This window comes from Primulina huaijiensis, chromosome 10, assembly GCF_012295235.1.
Source record: "Primulina huaijiensis isolate GDHJ02 chromosome 10, ASM1229523v2, whole genome shotgun sequence".
Taxonomy (NCBI): Eukaryota; Viridiplantae; Streptophyta; class Magnoliopsida; order Lamiales; family Gesneriaceae; genus Primulina; species Primulina huaijiensis.
The window spans coordinates 7926345-7942747 of NC_133315.1; the positions used below are offsets into that span (position 1 = coordinate 7926345).

The window sequence follows — 16403 nt, forward strand, 5'->3', positions numbered from 1 at the left end:
CACATCATTTACTGTTTCACTTATATGTTAAAAAACCCTTTTCCGAACTTAAAAATTTGGACCTCAAGACAATAATTTGTGTTAATTTTTTTAATTTTGATTAAAGATATAGAAATTATCACAACTAAACTTTTGGCGCATACACTTAATTACTAAAACAAATAATTTTTTGGTTGAATTGTTCATTGAATATACTTAACAAAATATAATATATACAAGCATCACCACACATGTGATCCGTGTATATAATATAATATTGTTTGCACCTAAAATAAAAGTGCGAGTGTGTCAAGTACGAGATCATGACAAACGTGAAATCTTACTTCTAAAGCAAACAGCGTACGAAAGCCATAAAAACAAGGAAACTAAATCAGGAAATTAAAGAAAAAATCATGACAACAATAAAAATAATTTTGCAATTATAAACCGGAATAAACATTTTTTACAAGGTCATGTGGACTGACACTTATTTATCAATCAACAATAATATCAATTCAATCTTCTATTATAACAATTAGATCATCTTTACATTTAAAAAATATTTTACAAAGGCTGTTTCGAGTCATTAAATAGCTTTGTAAAGAAAGGTTATCCACAATTTACATTAGCAATTCAGTATTGCAAACTGATGCTATACACTGTCATCTCACTCATTTATCTTATATTAATTATAACGGACTAAGAAACCTTTCTAAAGTTTTTCAAAATCTTTGTTCATCCCATTTACTTCGCTTTTCTATCATAATATTTGTTCCTAATAACTACATATCCACTATCATAGATAAATTAAGTTTAATGAATGCAATTACCTGGAGATAAATTAAATCAATGAATGCATAGATAATTAAATTTAATTTAAATTTTACGGATTAAAATAATGAATGCATAGATAAATTAAGTTTAGTTAATTCTAGACAACACTGAACAGTCAAATCTTTTTTTTTTTAAATAATATATAATTGGATTATGTTGAGGGAAATTTGGTGATAAATCCCCAAACCCAAACTTTTATGAGTAGGTCTCTTGTGATACGGTCTCACGAATCTTTATCTGTGAAATGGGTCAACCCTACCGATATTCACAATAAAAGTAATACTCTTAGCATAAAAAGTAATATTTTTTCATGGATGACCCAAATAAGAGATCTGTCTCACAAAATACGACGCGTGAGAGCGTCTCACACAAGTTTTTGTCAACTTTTATTTATCCTAACTCTGTTGAGGATCGGATTGAGTTTAGAAGGGGGGTTGAATAAACTCAATGGCAAACTTAATCGATTTTTCAGAATGATGTGCTAGAGTCCTGTTAGAGATACTAGCAGATTCTTGTTCAAGTTTAAAGACCAGCAGATCACAGGATAATGTGCGGAAACGATCTGTTGGTTAGTGGGTGAAAAATAGTGAAACAGAAAAACAGTAGATGGCACAAGGTTTGTTTCTGGAAGTTCGAAGATGAATCTTCTACGTCTCCCCTTCTTCTGTTTCCAGAAGGTATCACTAAAAGACTTTGGTGAATACAGTACAACAATTGTACACACCCACTTCAACAGGACTTACCCTTCGCCTACTGAAACTCTTAGTTTTACAACTCAACTACTTGAAAGATCTTAAGTTCTGGAAAGAACTCTTTTCCAGTTACAAATTCTTCTATTAATGAAGTGAATAGCTTAAGAAGAGATAAAGAAAATAGCTAGCACAAAATGATCTCAAATGATCAAGTGTATGCAATGAAGCGTGTGCTGCTTTTTCAGTGTTGAGCTTTTGAGATAACTGAGAGTTCTAGCGATGCTCGAATGATATTCTTTGATTGAGATTCGTTCACTACTTGTTTCTTGAAAAGTGCTCCGTCTTCATATATAGGCTTAAACCAACGTTAAAATCTGAACGGCTCTTTTGACTTTTCAGTTATTCAGCTTTATTGCTGAAAATGGACCCTGCAGAATACATTAAAGCAATCAGTCTCAGTTCATACCAAAAATGGTAAGTCGTCTTAAATGTTCCCGTACAACATTTAATGGCATTAAATGAAGCAATAAATGCTAGTATCACGTTAATAGATTAACGGTAATATTTAAAGACTTGAGATACGCAACAATCTGCTAGTGTCTATTTCGGGTTTCTGGTTTTAGCTAAGAAGTCATTTGTTTATTAGATTAAGCAGTACTTGATAAGTGCTGCTACTGGTTTTAGCGCGGTACAAGTGCTTCTGGTTTTCTGCTTATTTACATCTACTGGTTTTGTACTAGCATCTCCACAACAAAATTAAGTCTAACAAACTCCCTACACCTAAAAACTTTGCCCAAACTCCCTCCAAAAGAAAAAATTGACAAAAATACCCTTATTAATTTCAATGATTGTTTTCCTTGCAGAATATAGTATCAAAGCATAGGTAAAATTATTTCAAACATACAAATTTATTATTATGAAGTAATTAAATGTTTGAGGAGGAGAATTTTCTCAATTAACATGAATCCGAACCCAAGTTCGAGATTAAGTGTTTACAGGATATATTCCAAATCGTTGGAATTTTAAAAGCAGGAAGATCTAACCAAGGTTAGATATCAAGAAGGAACTTATCAGAATCCTAAGGTAAAGTTATGATTCAAAATAACAGGTTCTTAGAAATAGTACCGGATTCCTCTAAACTCTCCGGAGATCTTAGAGAAATTCAAAAGACGGTACATAATTATGGCATAATGTGGAAAAAATCCTTGAAACCCAGGAAGATTTAAACATGTTTAGAATCCTTGAGAAATTATCTAGAACTTTGAAGAAGACATGATTGCCTAAAAAGTTCGTTAAGATGATCAAATTGTGAAAATATCAAAAGGAGGACAAATTTACTTTCACCATGACCAGCATATAGTAAAAAAATCATAACTATTTCAAAATTTAACCAAATGAGGTGAACCAAGTAGCCAAATTCATCTACAGACAATTCTTCACACGTTTGCTGTTTTGAGCAGAGTCAAATTCGGTGATTAAAATCGTGGAACAAAGCATTGAAAGAAGGGACATGGAATTGAAGTTGGAAGAGACAAAGACTACTATTACAACTACATGACATTAATAAAATTTTTGACCCTTTCTCTCATTCGGCCTATAAATAGAGGCCTTGTGCTAGCTTGAGAATCATTCTATCTCATTGTAAAATATAGTTTGAGTGTGTATAAAAGTTCTAAGTTCCAATATATTTTTCATTTTTCCAATTATGAGTGATGTTTTTAGTGTTGATCAAAAGTAAGCTCATGGAAAGCTAAATCTATTAATTCAAGGTGAAGAGGATGAATTCTTGGTGAAGTAAGATTGTTTATATTTTGTATATTCTTTCTGGTTTTGCCTTAGTTTGAGCTCATATAAAAGAAAAATTTTCTTCTCAACTATTTAGATTATATATTATATAATAGTTCCTTTGTTCACTCGTGAGCGTTAATCTAAGTTTCACAGAAGGGAGGTTAGCGGGATCCCTTATCTGAGGAAAGAAAAGAAGCTCGACCATGAAAAGGAGTGGAGTGGAAACCCTAGCAGGATGACTCTCGAAGGGGTGGCCACCGCTAGCTACGGGATCGTCAAATAAAAAGAAAGAACGATAGGTGTCGAAATGGCGATTGAAGCCTCAAAAATAGCCAATGCGCTCATATCTAGAATTGCACAGAACCCGCTTCCACTACCTTTTCGATAACAAAACCCTCGACCAAGGGATTAACTCGAAATGACTGATTTGATGGCGCTGGCTGCCCACCTCTTTTGAGCCCAAGTCAAGCAAAAGACCTCTCTGCTACTCCCTTTTTTGAATAAATAAGGGGTATGGCCTTCTTCACTTAGTCATCTCTTCCTACGACTTTTATTCTTTCTTGACCCTGCGCCTAGCTGGCCCTATCTTGCACGTTCCACTAACCGCTATCAAAAACTTTAGGGACGATAGATAATAAGAGTAAGGGAAAGAGTCTTGCTAATTATCTCTGCAAGGGAAGCTTGCTTAGTGAATAGGGCTAAGAGAAGGAGGCAAAGGAAGGGCATACTGAGGCACTTTCGGAGAAATCTGCGAGAGCCACCGCAGTATGGATAGCAGCCGTCACCCTAGCCGAAATGCTCACCGTCGTCGCGAGAGGAGGATAACGAATCTGTGAAGTAGTTCTATATAGAACTAATTTTAGAGAAACTGCCTCACTATCATTTTTCGGCTTCAAAGAAGAATGAAAAATGGCAAGAAAAGCACTATGCTAGGTCAGACACAAACCATATGGGTGTCACAAATAAGAACAGCGTACCTCAGGCAAGGCCGAAAGGCCAATGGGCAAGACCATCCAATCATCTTTTGATAATACATATAATTTTCCAAACAATACTGCGTACAAGGAGCATAATCTTTTTTCTTCTAATAAAGAAACTTCTCAGCACATACAGATTTCTGCCGATCCTTCAACCAGTACTACTTCTCATGATTCTCATCAGGTAATAGTAGATGCCTTTTACTCATCTCTGGCTGCAATTCCCATCTTTACCCCAGTAAATGAAGGTGACGCCGGAACGGAGAACTGAGTCTCCGTAGGAGAGGAGATCACAAACGAGTAAGCTGGAGTAGGCACGGAGAAACCCTGAAAAACAGAAGAAGATGATGGTGCCATCACGTAGGACCATGGAAGAGTCATCACTGGATGTGTGACAAAATGTGATATACCGTACAAGACATGCCAAGGACGCGAACTTTCTTGCTCCGGGATGTGCCACGATATGCCTTCTTGAACCATTTCAATGTACTATTCAAAGTCATCATTGAGAACCTGATGTTGAGCCAAGCTCGAACCCTGTTCTACAATCTTCTACTGAAAGAGCGGAGTAAAGCATCCCGAGGTTGGCGCATCTCGTTGAGAGTGGAGAAGCATTGGGGACCCCAATTTCTTTCTTCGGAGACGTTTCCTTTTCCCCCAGATCAATGAAGAAGGGAGACGTAAGTGGATTCTTCCGAAGAACCGGAAGCGAAGCGATATGCCGGGGCGGCGGCAAGTCGAATCATATCATAAGTAGAGGCCCTATTTCACTAATATAGGAAAGGTATTCCCCTCTTTTATTCAATCAATTCATTTAGTTTTGAACCTTTGCCCCTATACACGCCGCGATCTCGATGGTGTTTTGGCTTTTATTTTGACCAAGAGAACGAGCTAGACACAAAAAGTATCACCAAAAGGGGTTCAACCGAAGCCAGGTTGAAGTACAAGATCTTTTTTTACGGCCGGCTTCTTCCTGATGTCTCGCCCAGGTCAAAGACTGAATCAAGCTACAGGTGAATATCAGAGGTTACAGATATGATAGACTTAAGAATACCTACCAGAAAGACTCATCAAATCCAAAATTCTGTACCAGAAAATACAAGATTTTTATTACTCGACCAAACATCAGGAGAAGCAAATACAAGGGGTACACTATAAGTAAGATTGATGAAGTAGCAATGAATACAAAAAGAGGAGTAGGAATTCTCTTTTCACCTCCGAGAATAAAATAACTGGAAATCTCTTCTTTTTGTGCATACTTAAGCATGACACAAATGTCAATAAGAGAAGAAGAAAAACCCAGCACTCTTCAGTAAGACAGATAGGAAAGAAAAAACGTGGGTAGCTAAATCGATAGTTATCTTATCTATTAGTAGTGGACAGTGTGGTAACCACTGAATAGCGAATCGAATAGAATCTGTTTAGATGAGAATCGCTTAGCCAAGCTTAGCTTTTCTTGGCTGCTTGTAGCTCGCGTATTGCTTGACGCTTAGACCTCTCTTCCAAGCAAGCAGAGAAACTAGGTTCAAATAGGCTTCAGTTTCATGAAAATAGACTGACAACATGAATTAATACATATACCAAGTTTGTTGGTTGCGATAACCAATCTCGTCTTGCATGAGATCCGTTAAAGCGATGTCAACGCCCCTTCAGATATCCTCTTTATTAGCAACGGTGAGTTTCCAAAAAAATCCTGGAAATAACCAGGATGATCTTTTCTTGTTTAATCAGCGCGGTCCTATAGGTCTGGGTCAAAGATCTATCCGTTTTTCTTTTTTTGATAAGTTGGAGAGAACTGCAATTAAAAGCTCTCATTTCATTTGAAGTTAAAATAGCAACATGGGAATGGGGAATAGAGGAGTGTGTGCTACAGACATTGTCTTAAATGGTTACAGGAGTTTATCCATCGCGTATAGGCTTTTAAGGGCATCGCGGCATGAATGATAGAAATAGTGCTTTACAAGAAAAAACCCTTTAACATTTCCTTTATTATCTTTGACCTTAACCTAACTATCTTTGCAGGTTCACGGACCTACATTGGACAAGTAGTAAAATTCTTCCCTTAATAAAGAGGCTCACTGAACGAAAGAACAAGCCTGAACTACTATTATAGTTTGGTGCCTTGTCCGCAGGAAAACTAATCAAAGTTCAATGGTTTTGAGTGCTCGCTTCTTTGGCCTGAGACAAATGAATCTCACTTCATGGAGACTGTTAACGTGGGCAGCTTATTCTCCCAGTTTATCCTAAAGCTGCCGAAGCCCTTTCTCATTTTTCTTTTATTGATCAGGGGAGATAAAAGTGTGTGATTTTTATGCTGAGGGATGGAAGGTGAAACACAAGACAGGCGAAAGAGCCATAAAAACAAGGTCATCCTCCTTACTTGAGATCCAAGTCCCCTTTTATTCTTTATCATTTAGTTTAATAGAAAGTTCGTCACCTATCGTTCTATTCACGCCCTGCGTTCGGCTCCAAGTAGTCCATATCCATTCCCATTTACAGCATCCCAGGTGGCCTCCGGTCTTCTTTCCTCCTGGAGGACTTGTTTCACGAGGGGTTTCCTCTTCTTGCCAAGCGTCCGTTTCTTGAGTTGGGAGCACATTCTTAGCTGTCTTTGGAGTAAGGTCCTCCCTTGGGCAAGGGTCACAGGATAGAGGAGGGGGCCTAGTCTTATCCACGTTATTACTTGCTTTTTTCCTATTGCCGACTTGACGGTTCTATGACTGGTCAACAACATCTCCTTTATATTAAGTGCGGGGGTCTCCCCGACTAGATGACCTGGGCATGAAGAAGGACAGGCCTTGTGACTTATAAATGAATTATTTGTTGTTATCAATTTACATCAAATGCTTGATACCATTGAAGTGGTTATCTTGATTTGTTGTTTAATTTTGATACAATAAATATTTCATCAATTATTATTGTTTTATTATACATATATACATATATATATATATACATGTATATATATATATAATTATATCATATATTTCATTTAGACGATAGCGTGGCTCTGCCGGTTGTTCTAAATGAAATATTATGATTTAATACTAATATCTAACGATCTAACAGTTACTTTATCGCAACTAACTTTTACTTTCCACATCAAACATTTATTTTATCGTAACTAACTTTTACTTTCCGCATCTAAATTTATTTTATCGCAACTAACTTGTACTTTCTCGCAACTAACTTATTAAATCATATATTTCATTTAGGCAATAGCGTGGCTCTGCCGGTTGTTCTAAATGAAATATAATGATTTAATTTACCATTTACTTTATACAGTTATATATTTATATAGTTACATATATAATCATAGGTACCATATATAAAATATCGGTGAATTCGGTATTTTCTATAGTGGGAACTATATTATATTATGTGTGTGTTTAAATATTTAATTTTCTTGGAACCATTATTTATGGTGGTTTCCTTTGTTTTACTTTTAGTTAAACAATACTGCATAAACTAAGAATAAATCCTCGAGCCTTGACAAAATTTATAATTTGTAAACTTCGTTCTTGCATTTGGTAATCTATAAATTAATAAATTTAAACTTAAAATAACATCTCTGTGGATCGATCTCGTACTTACGAAATATATTACTTGCAGACAACCTACAGTTGGGTGAATTATAATTTAAGTAGTAGCAAGTTTTTGGCGCCGTTGCCGGGGAGGTATAAATTAAGTTTATATTTGTTAATTATGTTTTATTTATAAGTATTGTGTTGTTTTTTTTTGTATGAGTATTTGGAGTCAAAAAAAAAGTGGTAGACTTATTCGAGTATCTGAAAATAATTTAAACATGGATGATAATTCAAATAATCAAGATAATGATAACAATAATAACAATAATAATAATAATAATCAAGAACATGATCAATTAAGAACACTTAGGCACCATATGAACCCTATTAGAACTAGTGCCCCATCTTGTTTAGTTTTTCCTCCTGATGCATCTAATTTCAACTTTAAACCTCAAATTATTCAACTTTTACCAAATTTTCATGGCTTAGATTCTGAAAATCCATATTTACATCTAAGAGAATTTGAGGAAGTTTGTAACACTTATAATGATCAAAATTGTAGCATGGATATAGTTCGATTAAAGCTTTTCCCTTTTTCTTTAAAAGATAAAGCTAAAACATGGCTACAAAATTTGAGATCAAGTTCAATAAGATCATGGGAAGAAATGCAACAACAATTTCTCAAAAAGTTTTTTCCTTCCCATAGAACAAACTCTTTTAAAAGACAAATTACTACTTTTTCTCAAAAACAAGGAGAAACATTTTATCAATGTTGGGATAGATATAAAGAATTACTTAATACATGCCCACATCATGGTTTTGAAACATGGAGAATAGTTTCTCTCTTTTATGAAGGTCTAATACCTAAAGATAGGCAAATGATATAATTCATGTGTAATGGAACTTTTGAAGATAAAAACCCAAATGAAGCTATGGAATATTTGGATTCATTCGTAGAAAATGCTCAAAATTGGGATAATATAGGCACAATAGAACCACCAACAACTAAAATCAATAATTCAACAAATGGGGGTGCTATCTATAATCTTAAAGATGATATAGATATTCAAGCTAAACTTGCATCTTTAGCAAGAAAAATTGTGTCATTAGAAATGAAAAAGAGTGGTGAAATAAAAAGTATTCAAGAAATTGTTTGTCATATATGTGATACACATGATAATGATACAAAAGATTGTCCAACATTACCTTCATTTAAAGAATGTCTCCATGAACAAGAAAATTATGTTAACAATTATAAAAAACCAATACTAGATCCTTTTTCAACATCATATAATCCTGGATGGAAAATCATCCTAATTTTAGTTGGAGGAATGATAATAATGCACAACCCTCACAACAATATTTTCAAAATAACCAAAATCATCAAGGTTATATTCCTTATGTTACACCTCCAAGAAAAAACTTTGAAGATGTAATTCATGCATTTATCCAAAAGCAAGAATCTATCAATATTCAAAACAGTCAATCTATGACTGATTTGAAAGAAACTCTTGCAAAATTTGCATCTGCACTTAATATTCATGAAAAAGGAAAATTTTCATCTCAACCTCAACCTAATCCTAAAAATCAAAATCAAGAATTAAAAAATGAAAAAATTGATCAAATAAAATCTGTTATTACCCTTAGAAGTGGTAAAATAGTTAATGATCCATATAGTAATGAAAACAAGGATCATTTAAAATCAAAGAGTAAGGATGATAATCCTGATACTTTTGAGAATGATGATACCTTAAATTCTAAAAATAATATGTTGAATGATAAATCATCTGAAATAGTAAATGAATCAAATAAACCTCCACCATTTCCTCATGCATTAACAAATCATAAAAAACAAAAAAATGATTCTGATATCTATGAAGTTTTTAAACAAGTAAAGATAAATATTCCATTATTAGATGCTATTAAACAAGTACCTTCATATGCAAAATTTTTAAAAGACTTATGTACTGTGAAGAGAAAATTGCATGTGAAGAAGAAAGCATTCTTGGCTGAACAAGTAAGTTCTATTCTTCAAAATAATTCTAGTTTAAAATATAAAGATCCTGGTTGTCCAACAATTTCATGTATTATTGGAGAAAATAAAATTAAAAAAGCTTTGTTAGATTTGGGAGCAAGTGTGAATTTACTTCCTTATTCAGTTTATGAAAAACTTAATTTAGGAGAATTAAAACCCACTTCTGTTACTCTCTTACTGGCGGATAGGTCAATCAAAATACCTAGAGGTATTGTAGAAGATGTGTTGGTTCAAGTTGATAAATTCATATATCCTGTAGATTTTATTGTTTTGGATACACAACCAATAGAAGTACATAATGAAATTCCAGTAATATTGGGAAGATCATTTCTAGAAACTTCAAATGCTTTAATTAATTGTCGAAATGGAATAATGAAATTATCTTTTGGAAATATGACTCTAGAACTTAATGTGTTCAATTTATGTAAACAACCAAGTATTAATGAAAATGAATATGATAATGAAATTGAAACAATTGTGGAAGAAAATATACAAGAAGAAAACTTAAATCAACAATCTGAAATTTTTTCAATAGAAAGTTTTGAGTCTGAAAATAATTTTAAAGAAGATGATAATACAAAACTTGAATTAAAAGTTTTACCATTCGAATTAAAATATGTATTTCTTGGTGAAAATAAAACATTTCCTGTTGTAATTTCTTCCACTCTTCTACCAATTCAAGAAGAAGATTTAATTAAATTACTTAAAAAATATAAAAATGTAATTGGATGGGCTTTGAAAGATATAAAAGGTATAAATCCTTTAATTTGCACACATAAAATTAATTTGGAAGAAAATGCTCAAACATATCAACAACCACAAAGAAAGTTAAATCCACATATGAAGGAAGTTGTTAAGAATGAAGTATTAAAACTATTAGACGCTGGAATTATCTATCAAATCTCATATAGTAAATGGGTAAGTCCAACACAAGTGGTACCTAAAAATTCAGGCATCACTGTTATAAATAATGAAAGGGAGAGTTATTACAAGCTAGGATTCTATCTAGTTGGCGTATGTATATTGATTATAGAAAATTAAATGATGCAACTAGAAAAGATCATTTCCCACTACCATTTTTAGATCAATTTCTAGAAAATTAGCAGGAAATTCTTATTACTGTTTTCTTTATGGGTATTCGGGGTATTATCAAATACCTATATCATTAGAAGATCAAGAAAAAACTACTTTCACTTGTCCTTTCGGAACTTTTGCATTTAAAAGAATTTCATTTGGTTTATGTAATGCTCCGGCTACTTTTCAAATATGCATGTTAAGTATTTTCAGCGATATGATTGAGATTTTGTAGAAGTTTTTATGGATGATATAATTGTTTTTGGAAACTCATTTGAAAATTGTCTTAAAAACCTAGAAGAAGTATTAAAACGATGTGAAGAAAAAAAATCTTGTTTTAAATTGGGAAAAATGTCATTATATGGTTAAATCTGGGATTTTGTTAGGTCATGAGATATCTGAAAAAAGAATTGAAGTTGATAAAGCCAAAGTTGATGTTATTGCTAATTTAACATCACAAAAAACGGTCAAAGAAGTTCGATCATTCTTGAGTCATGCAAGTTTTTATAGAAGGTTTATAAAAAATTTCAGCAAAATATCTAAACCAATTTCGAATCTTTAAACAAAAGATACACAATTTGAATGGACTCAGAAATGTGAAAATGCTTTTAAAAAAATAATTAATCTTTTAATTACATCACCTATTTTACAACCTCCAGATTGGTCTTTACCATTTGAATTAATGTGTGATGCAAGTGATTATGCTATAGGAGCTGTGTTAGGACAGAGAAAAGAAGGAAAACCGTATGCAATCTATTATGCTAGTAGAACCTTAAATAGTGCCCAAATAAATTATTCAACTACTGAAAAAGAATTACTTTCAGTAGTATTTGCATTAGATAAGTTTCGATCTTATTTAATTGGTTCTACTACTATTGTGTACACTGATCATTCTGCCGTAAAATATTTATCAAATAAACAAGATGCTAAGCCAAGATTAATACGGTGGATTTTATTGTTACAAGAATTTGATATTATAATTAAAGATAAAAAAGGAAAAGAAAATGTCGTAGCCGATCATTTATCTAGAATAATGACTGAATCATCTCATAATGAAATACCAATAAATGAAAATTTTCCAGATGATCAGTTGTTTTATGCTACTATTATGCCCTGGTTTGCTAACATTGTAAATTTTATTGTGACAAATAAAATGCCTTCTCATTGGAATTCACAGGATAAGAATAAATTCTTGATAGAAGTTCAAAAATTTTATTGGGATGATTCTTACTTGTTTAAGTATTGTCCTGACCAAATTTTTCGACGATGCATACCCGACAATGAAGTAAGTAATGTTATTAAATTTTGTCATTCTGAAGCATGTGGAGGTCATTTTTCATCCAATAAAACAGCTGCAAAAATCTTACGATGTGGATTTTATTGGCCGTCTTTATTCAAAGATACGCATTTATTTTGCAAATCTTGTGAAAACTGTCAGAAGATGAGATCAATTTCAAAACGAAACATGATGTCTGTAAATCCAATCATAACTATTGAAATATTCAATAGTTGGGGGATAGATTTTATGGGTCCATTTCCATTATCTTTTGGATATACGTAGATTTTAATCGTGTTTATTATGTTTCAAAATGGATTGAGGCATTGCATGTAGAACTAATGATCATAAAGTTGTTATAAAATTTTAAAAAAATATATTTTTAGCCGATTTGGAATACCTAGAGCAATAATTAGTGATGAGAGAAGTCATTATATAAATAAATCATTTTCTTCTTTGTTAAGAAAATATGGCATTACACATAAAGTTTCTACCCCATATCATCCTCGAAGTAATGGTCAAGTTGAACTTGCAAATAGAGAAATAAAACAAATTTTAGAAAAAACAGTTAATCAAAATCAAAAAGATTGGTATTTAAGATTAACTAATGCATTATTGGCATATAGAACTGCATTTAAGACATCATTAGGGATGTCACCATATAGGTTAGTTTTTTGTAAGCATTGTCATTTACCGGTTGAACTTGAACATAAAACTTATTGGACAATTAAAGCATTTAATATTAATTTAGATGATGCATCTAAATTAAGAAAATTGCAATTAAATGAACTTGAAGAATAAAGAAATGATGCATATGAAAATTCAAAGATTTATAAAGATAAAACTAAAGCCATTCATGATAAAAATATTCTGAGAATGTCATTTGAAATTGGAAAAAAAGTTTTACTTTATAATTATTGTTTGCATTTATTTCCAGGAACACTAAGATCGAGATGGTCAGGACCATTTATAGTTAAATTTGTTTATCCTTATGGTGCTGTTGATATTGAAAATCCTACAAATAATGACGTGTTTAAAGTTAATGGGCAAAAACTTAAGCATTTTATAGAAAATGAAATTCTTGATGATGATTTTATGCCTTTATATGATCCACAATAGTTGTTTGATATTTTCATTTTGTTTTTGCAGATTCTAGTTCATTTCCCGGTTAAGTGGCGGATAACAGTACTCCGTGACTATCTAAGTCGGTTTTTTCAGTTTTCCCAAAATAATTGAAATATATAATAATAATAATATGGATGCTTGTATTGTGAATCTTCGTAAAAATTTTTCATGTTTACCTGATAATGCGTTGAAAAAATTTATAAAGCTAGATGTGAGCGACTAAGGTTGATGATGTCATATGGCATACCGAATGATATCCGTTTGATAATTGAAGCAAAAGTCCGATTGGTTGGGGAAGCAAGTGAAATAATAATAAGACATATGCCAGGATTTAGTAAAAGCACATATGCCAAAAAGCGAAGAGCTAAACGTATAGGTGGATGTCGTAAATATGCAAGGTGGACTTGTAAAGGAAAATGCAAAAATGTTGGAATGAAATCAATGAATAGAGAAGATAAAATTTTATTCATTAAGAATAGTTTGAGTAAAGAGCCTTTAGATAATTTTCTAGAGATTCTTGATACGCATTCTAGTGGGTACGTTCAAAATGAACTTCTTAAGCTATGGTGGCAATTTCAACATGAGGAATATCAATATGGACGGTGGAATCAGCCTTATAAAGATCCTACTGTAGTAACGCATATCTGTTTAGATAAGTAAATATATATATACAATTTCGTCTCGGGAATCTGACGTTAAAAGACCCTGTTTGCCAATTTATAAGAAAATTGGATGGGAAGCATATCCTCGACTCATAGAAGGCGTTGAAGCCGTTACTGAACGTAAAATCAGAGAAAGATATGAGCCACAATCACAACTACGCTGTATATATGTGTTTTAATTTATGTCATTTTTTTTTTCTTTTAATAATAATAATTTCATGTTCAAATATTGACTTTTGGCATGTTACGCTTATAAATTCATATGCTGTGCTTTAACAATTGCAGAAAACATATTTCTCAACATGTCGACGTCCACGGTAAGTAAAATCAAAAATATTTGTGTATTTTGTGGATCTAGTGCAGGAAAAGATTCAATTTATGAAGAGGTAGTAGAAAAGCTTGGAATAACACTTGCTAAAAAAAAGATTCATTTGGTATATGGTGTTGGTGAAGTTGGTCTCATGGGAAAAGTTGCAAAAGCTTCGCATGCAGGTGAAAGTGAAGTCTTAGGCATTATTCCAATTACCTTAGCCAGTCTTACTGGACCAACAATAGGAGAAGAAATGAAAGTGGACAACGTGTATGAACGAATTACCTAAATGATTGAACATTCAGATGCTTTCATTGCTTTTCCAGGAGGTTTCGGTACTTTGGAAGAAATATTTCATACTGTTTGTTGGGCACAATTAATTATCCACTATAAGCCAATTGGTTTGTTAAATGTTAACAATTATTATGATAAACTGCTATCGTTTCTTGATGATGTTGTGGAACAGGGATTTATTTCATTAGCTTCGCGAAGGATGTTAGTTTCTGCTACAAGTGAAGGTGAACTTATTGATTTACTGCAAGGATTTAGTCATGAACCAGATCCATTCTTTTCTCAATTTAATTGACCAACATCCAAGAGTAAGAAAAGAAAATTCATGTGATGCTAAACTTGTGATTCAACGGTATGTTTTAAATTTTTTTTTCTTTAAGGTATGAAAAATCACATCTTCTTCTTCTCCTCTTAATTTGTTTTTATATAAAAATAAAAAAAAATATATTCATATATATAATAATAATAATAATAATAATAATAATAATATTTAGTTCAATGTTGTGGGGACCCAGACGCTATTCATCTTCTTAATCATTCTTTGTGAATAAATGGATCAATTAATTAAACCGGGTAAAAAAAAAACAGTCTAATATACATGTCAACATAAAAGTACAAGTCTTGTACAAAATACATTCAAACTAGGGTTCAACAACTATACATCAAGTGCTGAAACTAAATCTACATCAAAGTACGGATTCACCACTCTAATCTCGATCTCTCATCCTCTTCTTGACCCTGATTCAGTCCCACCTATTGTCATGCACACATACAAACACAACAACAGCCGGATAACTCTGGTGAAAATATAATCCCAGTATAAAACAACGAAACATGCATTGTACAAAATCATATACATTTATTAAAAGCATGTATCATAATCTAAACATAATCGATAAAACATATAACACAATGTTAGACTTAATTTTGTTGTGGAGATGCTAGTACAAAACCAGTAGATGTAAATAAGCAGAAAACCAGAAGCACTTGTACCGCGCTAAAACCAGTAGCAGCACTTATCAAGTACTGCTTAATCTAATTAACAAATGACTTCTTAGCTAAGATCAGAAACCCGAAATAGCCGTTAATCTATTAATGTGATACTAGCATTTATTGCTTCATTTAATGCCATTAAATGTTGTAGGGGAACATTTAAGACGGCTTACCATTTTTGGTATGAACTGAGACTGATTGCTTTAATGTATTCTGCAGGGTCCATTTTCAGCAATAAAGCTGAATCACTGAAAAGTCAAAAGAGCCGTTCAGATTTGAACGTTGGTTTAAGCCTATATATGAAGACGGAGCACTTTTCAAGAAACAAGTAGTGAACGAATCTCAATCAAAGACGATCATTCGAGCATCGCTAGAACTCTCAGTTATCTCTAAAGCTCAACACTGAAAAAGCAGCACACGCTTCATTGCATACAATTGATCATTTCTCGAAAGTTGTAGATAATTTCTCAAGGATTCCAAACATGTTTGAATCACCTCCATTTGAGTTTTCTAGCTTGAGTTATCATTATTTTACTAACACGTAAAAAACCTAAAAATAAAACATATTTAGTAAGACATTTAAATATAAACACACAATACTAAAATAACATAATTTTATAATTTTAATGAAACTTAAATTTTAAAATATAGGTTTTAACATATAATAAATTATTGATTTTATGTTTCATCACACCCCCACACTATCTTATTACTAGTCCCTTAGTAATAAAATTTATCGGAAAATCACAACCTAGATTCTTTATTCCTTTTATATATTCAAATATACAAACATATTCATTTTAAAAACAAACTCATATACCGATTTATATATATATATAT

At 32.5% G+C, this 16403-nt stretch overlaps 1 non-coding gene and 1 pseudogene across 1 annotated transcript; both read right to left on the reverse strand.

Moving 5' to 3' along the window:
• Positions 1 to 4471: 4471 nt before the first annotated feature.
• Positions 4472 to 16403, reverse strand: part of LOC140985869 (uncharacterized) — a 17246-nt pseudogene continuing 5314 nt past the window's right edge.
• LOC140987041 (small nucleolar RNA R71) lies at positions 8507 to 8617 on the reverse strand. Its single transcript, XR_012177043.1, has one exon. It is a non-coding gene; the product is annotated as a small nucleolar RNA R71 (small nucleolar RNA).